This window comes from Branchiostoma floridae, chromosome 4 (assembly GCF_000003815.2).
Source record: "Branchiostoma floridae strain S238N-H82 chromosome 4, Bfl_VNyyK, whole genome shotgun sequence".
NCBI lineage: Eukaryota > Metazoa > Chordata > Leptocardii > Amphioxiformes > Branchiostomatidae > Branchiostoma > Branchiostoma floridae.
Genome location: NC_049982.1, coordinates 4,661,139 through 4,671,844, shown reverse-complemented (window position 1 = coordinate 4,671,844; position 10,706 = coordinate 4,661,139). Strand labels below are relative to the sequence as shown.

Below are 10,706 nucleotides of genomic sequence, written 5' to 3'. Positions count from 1 at the left end.
TGATAGCGTGCGATCGAGCGTCCGAATACTTTGGGTAAAGCAATGACCCAAAAGTACAACATTAAGCGTTTTGTTGCACTGTATGCAAAAACGGGCTATAAAAGCCATTTCCATGGCGCTCCTATACCAAATTTTTACCGGTTATTTACTTGGAAAACCAGGGAACAGGAGCGAAAAATGATTTTGGGAAAAAAGAATGGCAAAATGTTCAAAATAAAGCATTTTGTTGTACTGTATGCAAAACATGTTATTGAATCCATGTGCGCATACATGTATGTTCAGGGCATTGCTATACCGAATTCCAGGTCATTCATCAGTTGTAAAACCAGGGTATGGGAGCCAAAAATGTACTTTTTTTGGAAAAAATTAAGCATTTTGTTGAACAGTATGCCAAAATGGTTATTGAATCTATGTGCGCATGTGTCCAGGGCATTCCTATACCAAATTTCAGGGCATTCGGTTGTAAAACCCGGGTACAGGGGCCAAAAATGTACTTTTTGGGCCGAAAATGCCAAAAAAAGTCACCAAATTCAGCATTTTGTTCTATTACATGGCAAACCAGTTATCAACCCATGTGTGTACTTGTCCAGGACATTCCTATACCAAATTTCAGGTCATTTGGTTGCAATACCAGGGTGCTTGGGCCAAAATATACATTTTTTGGTCTAAAAATGACGAAAAAAACTCAATAAAATCATCTTAAAGGCAATTATAAAAAAATCTAGAACAACCCTGCTTTTATAAGTGATAGGTAAGTTCCTCTGCTACATAACATGAAACTGAAATTCATTTTTGGTAAGCTATGACTGTTTTTCCAGGAATAATTCTATGGTTACGATTTTCTTGAAATGGAAATATTGGTTTACTCTCGGGGCCACCACGGTTCGATACGTAAAAGGCCCAAACTTTTTTTTACATATGATGTATACAAAGGTTCAAACTATAACTGTGCCAAAAATCAAGCAAATTGATTTGCCTGTAAATGAGCTAATGGTCAATAAAAATGGTCAAAAAATTGATTTTTGTCAATTTTGGAAATTCACGAAAACACATCATTTTCAAACATCTGCTGCACCTCACTACAAAAACATTTTGAGCATCACCATATATCATTTTTTTCATTAGAATATGGGTAATAACATATCCGAGAATCAATAAAATATCTGTTAATTTGTGGGGGCTACAGGAGTCCAAAGGAGGCCTCTTTTGGACGCGACCAAGGCCTTCTCTTGGTGAAAATCCGCCATTTTGAAAAATGGCCGTTGCCATGGCAACCGGTGACCGCAGATCTAAAACTTTGCCATTTTTGTAGGTTTGGACCAAGGCCCTACCACCACACAAAATTTAAGGAAAATCGATTTTTTGAGTTTGGCCAACTTTTTCTGATTTTGCTTGGTTTTTACAGACATCAGCTCTTAAAACTTTTCAGTTTGTTTAGCAATTGTTCATTTTCATCCACCTTGACCCCTTCCATTTTACTTCACCTGTTCCCTCATAAACAGTCCCACAGAGGTTCCACCCCTGAAACATTTTTGTTCGTTTTTTTCTGTCCCCCTCTTCCCTTCAGGGCACAGTGTACCTTGTTGATCAATGATATATTTGCTTACTTAGCCTGTGGTGGTAGGGAAAACAATTGTTATCCAGGCTTGGCTTGGGCAGCTATACCACAAAGCTTCCCCTGAGAACAATCTAACGGGCAACCTGATGCTTTATGTGCCCAAACGTTTTAAAGACAAATTGGTAATTAATGCAAGGCATATACCGTAGAGTTACAGTTAGTTTGATGCCCCAACAGACTCTATTCATATCTTGTGTTTTGGGCAAAACTCTGGGGGTATTTTGAACCCGCCCAGGGCCACACCTTCAACTGTTTTCATTTATTGAGCCTCTTATGGTCTGCTTATAAGTTTGATACTACACTTAATTCACCTTACTGCTTAGTGCGTATTTTGGAAGTCTGCAACTTACCTGTTTCCTTGATCAGGTGTGTGCATTGATATAAAGGACAAGATGTTTATAAGAGGGATAGTCTATGTCGATGGTGTTTTCTATGTTGGATCTTTAACTGTTTAAGTCCATAATCTATTGTTACTAAATCAGTACGATTAGTAGCCGACGCGATCAACCCTTTTTGTCGAGGGGGTCTCAGTTTCAGGCCAGGCACACACGAGCATTATTTATTTATTTACAGACAACAGTAATGTAATGCCTGGCTGCTTCTTCCATGTCGGATCTTTTCTGGGCGCTGTTGGTGTAAGATGTTGTGCAAGACACGCTCCATTGCACTCTTGGGCGTCTGAGTATCCGTTTTGAGATGCCGAGCCAAAAAAACACCTGAGAAAAGTAAACTCAGAGCTCTTGTTGCGCGACAGGTAGCCATACCGTGACGTCATGAGGAGGAAAATATGTACAATGCATTCATGAGAACCTAGATCTTTGGTCACAATTGTGGCTTTTGCTCATCATACACACATTGTTAAAACAGATTATGTGTACCAAATGAGACATTTTAAGCATTTTTTCTAGTACTTAAGTTGGTTGATACGAAAATTTAGATTTATCAAACTTGAAGGGATAGTCAACAATCAAACAGGTGCACAATGACTTCAGGACATTATGTATGTATTATACACATAGGGTTGATGAGGGATGGAGTTCGTAGATTTGCATGTATAGAGAAATTTATCATTATCATTTTAGGCTTCAGCATAGGGCTGATCTGAATAATCGTCCTTGCTGTATGATCCTAAATTCTTATTCTTATCAATTTTATGGAACATCTTTCTTGTTAAGGAGAAATGCTTAGGTCCAAACTACAGCAATTGCTGGTTTTATTGTTTGCACTGTTTTACTGTAACTGACCTAAATCTGTGTTCTGAGTTGAGAGGGCTTTCTCTAGATTTATTTTTTTTCTCTGTCTCCTAGCCTGCCTGCACTCATTGTTTGGCCATGTTCTTAATTGTCTTTAGTATAGTATTTAGTTAATAATATTTAGTCAATCTAACTGAAGTGAAATGAACTGAACTGAAGCTTAGAAAAGTCAAATTCATGTTATGAAGTTCAGATTTTTTTTATGGACATGGTGAAATTTTTGTTTGTGCTAACAAGCTAATATTCATCCCAGCATGGGAAGACAAATCCTGAAGAAATGAATCCCTATTCCTTTATATTTGCCACCGTTTTATTGACCTAAATCTCTGTGCTGAGTCGATTGGCCCGGTTATAACAGACAAGCTGAGTAGTGACGTCAAAGGGTGCATGAGATAGACAGCATTGTGTTTAATCAGCTCTGCTGAAGCCCTTACGTAATTTGCATGTCAATTTTGCTGCAAGCAGGCTCAGTTTAATTCTTACTTTTAACAGATCTTCTACGTTAAGATTGAACAGTTGGCTACTTTTACCTTTCATCATATCACTACTCTCCATCACTGTCTGTGAGCTGTGTGACTCAGCATTAATATTATAGACAGAAAAATGTCAGTATTATTCTGGAGCATTGCTTTCAAAACGCCATCTTCCTATAAGTGTCACCAGCACGTTACTCTGTACATTGTTATGTTGGCCGTAGTAATATCACTGCTCGAAATGTCGTTTCAAGACTTGAGAGTCTGTTTGGTATAAGATATGACTTTGATAAATATTTTGTTTAACAATAATTATTGTGATTCTTGCATATGCCAGTGAGTGGAATGTTTTTAGTGAGCCGCTATGAAATTCTAATCATGGCAGCTAGCTAGAACATGAAGTAAATTTACTGTGACGTGTTCATACTATAGTGTTTTAATGCTAATGTCTGAAGAGCATTGTCTGATTGCAACAGTGTAGCAAAGAGGATAAAGGTAGGATGGCCAAGTAATTGTTACAATTGTTGAGAGATATCTCTGACTCACAAGTGGGGATAATCAGCAAGATTGCTAAGAAGTCATGTTTTGTTGTATTTACAAGAAATTTTTGACAAAGAGACATTGCAACATTTGCTATTACACGTAGACTAGTCTTAGATCAGTCTATTAGTCCTTCATTTGTCCAGGTAAAGCGGCAAATTCTTTAATTTTGATTGTTTGCTCCATGTTACGTGTACATCTCGACAAGCTTGTAATTCGATCCCTCTGCTTGTTTGTCTCTTCTAGCTGTCAATCAAGCATCAAATCCCATCATGCAACAGGTGTGACATCAACCGTTACCCGGGCAACCATTACAGGTGAGCGATTCTGTCAGTTGGGGGCTTTAAGCTTTGGGTGTCCGTTGTTTGTGATTTGAGGGTGCCTGTGTGGTGTGAGTTATGGGTGAGTGGAGGAGGCATGCATGCATTGCGTATCGAACCCCTAGTGGTCATAGTTGGAGTAGCAGGCAGTATAAAGATATTCCCTAGGTCATTTTCACATTGTCGAAGAACGGGTACTTTAAACAGTATTTAATATAACACACGTACACCTGCTACAAACTATTAGTATTGATTTTACTAATTGAGGTTTACTTGGAAATGGGTAGATTTCTAAGACGGTATAGAACAATAACATTGTAATTCCTATGATTAACAACTAAAGATGCTCTACTTTTTTCTTATATTCTGTTCTGTTGTATAACGTGTATAATGCATGTAACTGTGTGTTAAGGGTATTTTCTTTAGATAACGGCACCATCGTATTGATATAAAAATACATAGTTGAACATCTACAATGTAGATACTTATAACTACAATGTATGTGCAGAGACTTAATGCTTTCAAATCGTTCATTTTAAGACATGCTGTATTTTTGGAGCCTGGCACCTTAATTGTAATGCACATTTACACATTGTATGTAGTGTACAATGTATTTTAGCAGGTCGTATCATGCCTTTAAGTGACACTAATAACTGAAGTAAGCTAAATTAGAAAGAATATGTCTGTTCCCCCTGCTTTAGATATGTCGTACATCCGTGGTTCCAACTTTGTGTTGGTCACAGCGGAAACATGCAGATAGACTTTCATGCCCCGAGGCACTTAAACAGCAGAACATCCAAAGGATTTCCTGACAGAGTGTAAGACTTACACTATGGCGAACCTTGTCAAACTTTGACGGCTCTTCTATATATCTGTGACCTCCGTATACCGAGGCCATGCTGCCGTTTATTTTCGCACACCCCAAAGATTTAATGGCTCTGTCATGGGTGTCTGAGGGCTAGGGTGCGTGTTGTCATGTCTGGGTTCTATATTCTGATAGAAAGATATTCCTTGTCATGGGTTTGCGAAGTGCAGAGGACATGTAGTTCAGTGACACTTGATGCTACCATTTTAGCCCTGATCGAGGCACCTTATACTTATAGAGGGTCTGACAACACTCAACTCTGAATTCAGAAGAACCCCCATGTATTGCCGAGACAAGAATCAACGAACTTCAACAATGTTCAAGTCTATTAGCATGCGAAAAGTTTGTGTTGTATGACAGTTGAAAAACTTCAAGTTCAAGTCTGGTGGTTACAATTTTTTGTCTCTGAATGTTCATTATGAACCTGACCAATCTGTAATGAGTTTAAAACCATTAATGCCAACAATGCACACATTATCATTTCATACGCTGCACTGTAGTCAAAGTTGATCCAGCTGTGCCCCAGTCATTGTGTAGGGTGTCTAGTACATGTACGTGAGGAAGGACAAATTCAAGCCAACCCTACATACATTTGTACTTATGCCCCATCTTCAGAAATATGCTGGAGCTGCATATTCCTCGTATTACTATATTAGGAGCTTTTTTCGAGCCTAGTACAGGCAAACATGTTTCACTGTTAGCATGAAAGTTCATCTGTGTTCGGTAGAATAGATTATGGAACTTTCTTTCCAACATTGAATTAAGCTATAGATAGAGAGATAGAGAGGGTCATTCTGTGAACAAGGTTGACGGAGTTTGACCGAAAATTTAGAGGGTAAGTCCCTATAGCTTAATTCAGTGTTGGAAAGAAAGTTTAGCAATTTCTATAAAGTTTCACTGTGTGGCTCCTTCAGTGCTTCAGGTCCAAAACTGTATGTGTGGGCTGTACTTTAGTCAAGGGTGAGCCCGCTGTGTCCATGTCACATGTGTGGGGTGCCCATCAATGATGATCATAACATCCCCTATATCATGCACAAAACTGCAACCGTTGTTTTGCTGTGTGGCTTCTTCAGTGCTTTGGGTCCGAAACTGTGTGGGCTGTACTTCAGTCAAAGGTGAGCTTGGTGTGCCCCTATCACACTGTGTGTGGTGTCTATCCAGTGTATCATGCACAAAACTGCAACCGTAACTGTTACAGTAATACCAGTGAGAGCAAAAATAGCCTCCCCCGGGTGTAAGTTTGCAGCGGGGTGTGCAGCTATGCTGATTTACGACGGACATCTGCGGACGTTGCATGCAGCTCGGCTATTTTTGAATTTTTGAGACCACACATCAAATGTTGGAAAGAGGAAGGGAGGTCTAGTATCTTGTACATAATGTTACTAATAACTGCTATTATAATATAACTGTATGACATTGTACAAAAATCATGTACTCTGTGAATTCACTACTGTGAATAGGATCATGTTACTTTTTTCTCCCAAGCACAATGTTTGACTTTATGTTCATTAAACAGCCAATAACTTTTACAATGGTTATCTTGCGCATCAAATAGCTCAGTTTGTCTGAGTTTATATTCATTTGGTATTCTCGATAGATAACCATAAACATTTGACAGGACAATTGGATTGCCTAGGGTGCTTCCACAGTAAAATCATTTCCCGCTCCGCATTTTTATTGCCAAAGTTTGTAAATTAAAAAAGTCTCTTATCTGTCATTGTTGAATTTGACACGTTCAAGTTATTGCTTTTCTTTCTCAACTCTTTGGATCTGATAAGACTGTAGCAGTTACAATTGTGTTGAAATTACTCTTTGCTTCTGGCAGCCTTACTTTGTTTCTCAAGGTTTTATCTGTTATTTTATCATCATTGTTTAGAGTCCATAGTTTACTGGTTGATTGCCCTGCTCTGGAACTAGAAAAGAAGCCGTTCAATTCCGGCTGTGCAGTGCTCAACCGACTTGCATGCTACTAGATAGGGTTGGAACTCCTTACAACCGCATGCTAAACTGTGGTCCAAAAAGATACATTGGAAAGAACTAGGGGATGGAGCTAGGGGAATTTCCCTTGTACAATGAAGCTGCTGCATCTGTCATCTCTGTCCCGAACAGTAAAAGAATAGCTCCTCAGTGAGCTAAACTGAACCTAAACCACTTTCACTTTATCTCCCTTCAAATCTTAGTAATACATTCTTTGTATTTGTTCTGTCTATTATTGCCGTGACTGATTGCATGTAATTGCAGTTTTCTATGTTTTACTGATAAGAGTAAATTTGAGCCTGAAGTAAAGATAAGGAAAAATAGGGTATCAACAAGGCTTGAAAGAGAACCATAGAATGATGATGCACATCTACACTAAGTGGACCGGAAGCAATTTCATGCCATGAGGACCATGTTTAGGCAATATTAGTTCAATTCTCAATCTTTTAGTATAAAAATATTTAAAATTGAGCTTTTGAATTTTCAAAATTGACAGTGGCTTCTGATTCAGCCAGGGTTTTAAAAGATGATGCAATTTGGCCAGCCTAAGAATGTTTAGATTCTAATGAAACTTGATATGCCCAATTGTTACAAATATTGAAGAGCTCTGCAGGTAGACATCATAAATTGCTACAAGATCCAGTATGAATCATAAAACGATTAATGCCAGCAGAATTATACCTTATGTTACAGCAATTTCCACAAACTTTTAAGGTATTCTGGGGATGAGACTTATGATTTTAATTTCAAAAACAAAAAGAGGAAAAGTTTTTCTAGCCAAAGAAAGCAGCTACAGTTTTTGTCTCAGTTTAGAAGTCAAACAACCCACGAGCAAATTGGCCACACCTAAAGCTATGATTGATAATGGATTAGCTTATTAGGTTTCATCATTGTAGATTGATTTTTCTCGGGTATGATAACTTGATTAATATCGAGTATGACGCTGTATATGAAATGGCAATTGAGTGCTAATTTGATTGATGTCATTATATAATAACCTACATGATCTTTATAAAATGGTAATTAAGTTACCTTGCTTGATTTATTAGGAACGAGAAGGGCTGATTTGTCACAGTTCCAAGTTGATGTCTGTACATGTAGTAGTAATGGAGTTAGATTGCCATTTAAAAGTCTGTACGGATAGCTAGCCATACATGGATCAATTAGCTAGGAGTTTGCACAAATACGTGTATTTTCATTGCTCCGTTCTCATTTTATGTTATGACTTGTGCTACGATATGATATTATGAACTTCAAGGAACTGACAAGAAAAAAACAATTGTTTGATAGCTCAACACTCTACAAGATGACTTGCACCCTAAAGTATGTTGTAAACACATGAGACTGAGAGACTTAAATAGCCTAATTACGTGCCGACAGATGTTTAGAGGAGGTAATTTTGTCGATTCCCTTTAAACATTCCCATCTTGTTACAGAACACAGTTAACTGTTGTAACGATCTTTCCCTCCAGTTTGGCTGAAAATTGGACGGCTTTGTTTTACTGCGCCGTTAATGGAGGTTTCCTTGGGTGGTTAGTGTGTGAGGCCTAGGGAAACAATAATTGCGTTTCCTGTTTCCCTACCTACCCTAGAAAAACCTGCCGACCCTAGACTTTTTTGGAGGGGGGGCAGTGGAGTCACATAGCTTCCAGTTAGAATTTTCATTCAGCCTGCTTCTGTTAAAGTAAAAACACTGCTTGTCCTATTTAATAAAGGATGAATGTACAATGTATCTATAATGCACAAAATTTAAGTTTGATATTGAAAGTGTCATCTTACTCATGTAAGAACAATAGACAATAGATAGAGCTGGTAAGGAGTGAGTGAGTGAGAGACTAAGACTGAGTGAGTGACTGAGTGAGTGTGGAACCTTAAAATACAGAGAGTCATTATCATATCATCCATATAATGGCTTGGAAGCTTTACACATGCATGGTATCAACTTCAACTTTGTAAGTATTATCTGAAGGTAGTTAGTAGTGTTTGTCCAAAGTGCAATCTTAAATGTCCAAAATTAACCTGTAGGCTAGCGTTGTTGAATGTATTTTGAGCCCTGTACCTGTTCCCCATTCATCAAGTGTGAGCTTCTATTAAAGTAAAAACACTGCTTGTCCTATCTAATAAAGGATAAATATACGAGTGAGTGGTTGAGTGAGCGAGTAAGTGAGTGAGTGAGCAAGTGAGTGAGTAAGCAAGTGACTGACTGAATGAGTGAGTGAGCTAGTGAATGAGTGATCGAGTGAGTGTGCAACCTCAAAATACAGGTGTTGCACAATTTGTATTTTGAGCCCCGTACCTGTTCCCCATTCATCAAGTGTGAGCTCATCCTTCCTACAGGATTATCCCTCCTATAAGAGGAGGAGTGATGACAGCGATGAAGCCAGCTCCCATTATTGCGTGCCTTGTGCTGTTCAGCGCGCAGTAACGTCATTACCGGCATTATAGACTGGGATTATTGGATTAGCTGGGCGCCGTCGCTTTAAGGCAGCTTCGGAGAAATGATGCAGCTTTGTTTTATAGGCTTGCAAGGGTTATTATCTATCGAAACTCTCTCCATGCTTGTATTATAATCCCATACCCAACATAAATTTGTTGCCAAACGTTTGTAGAGAAACATCACTGTGACAGTCTTTCAGGAGGTTAGAGGATGCTGATGACATCACACCAGCAAACTTGGTGACGTCCTTTGTAGATTGATTTTATAGCTTCCGTCCCAATGTTGTCATATTGACAGTTTTATGATATTAGAGATCCTGTAGATCTCATTGTGCAACATCAGGAAATGGAAAGATGACATCATTGCAAGATTCTGGTTACAAAGATATTCTGATAACTGCAAGTCTTAGAGATTTTATTATGGTACCATCTTAAAACCCCAGGCAAGAACATTTACGACCGAGCCTTTTCCGGAGGAGTTTGATTTATGGGAATGATAACAGAGACTGCAACATGACGTCATCACGGATGGATGGCTCTGCTTCAGGCGTGATGTTCTGATAATGGTGGTGTTTGGGGAATTTCAAGAGATTTGACTGTGCGATCTTAAAAAAGACAAATGCATTCTTACAAACTGCACGGCTAAAATGTTGATTGCTTTTATAGAAGAAAATTCATGACATGACCAGTTCAGCAAACCGCATGATGACGTCATCTTGGATTCATTAGTTTTTGGTCTGATGCAATGATATTTAGGATGTTCTGATTTATTTCAGGATAAAATTTTATGGTACAATAAAAAAAAGCCCTGGTGTATCTTACCACAGATTGCATACCTTCTTGTATAGATGTACATTTTTGTCTGAATTTTAAAGGGTAGGTTGTGATGCCACACCAGCAAATTGCTAGATGACGTCATCATAGTTGATGGCATAGCTACCTTCAGGATGTCCTCAAATTGGCAATGTTTTTTTTAATGATATCAGAGGTTGATTGCAGAAATCTTGTTCTACAGTTTCCAAACCCCTTGTGTACCTTGCCACTTGATACTTTAATGCGAAAAAGAATATTTCACAATTGAGTCTTTCAACGGCAGCCGTTGATTGATGACATCACACCAGTTGACTGCTAGTCATGACGTCATTCTAGATAGATGACATACCTTGCGGCCTGATGTTCTCATAGAATTTACAATGCTCTGATATGATGGAGGGATACTAGATA

At 38.5% G+C, this 10,706-nt stretch overlaps 1 protein-coding gene across 1 annotated transcript in view; it reads left to right on the top strand.

Moving 5' to 3' along the window:
- Positions 1-10,706, top strand: part of LOC118413061 (potassium voltage-gated channel subfamily A member 1-like) — an 82,001-nt gene that overhangs the window by 48,879 nt on the left and 22,416 nt on the right. The window contains exon 2 of the transcript XR_004830840.1: positions 4,131-4,201. The gene's annotated coding sequence lies outside the window, so the exon portion shown is untranslated. The remainder of the gene's footprint in view (positions 1-4,130; positions 4,202-10,706) is intronic.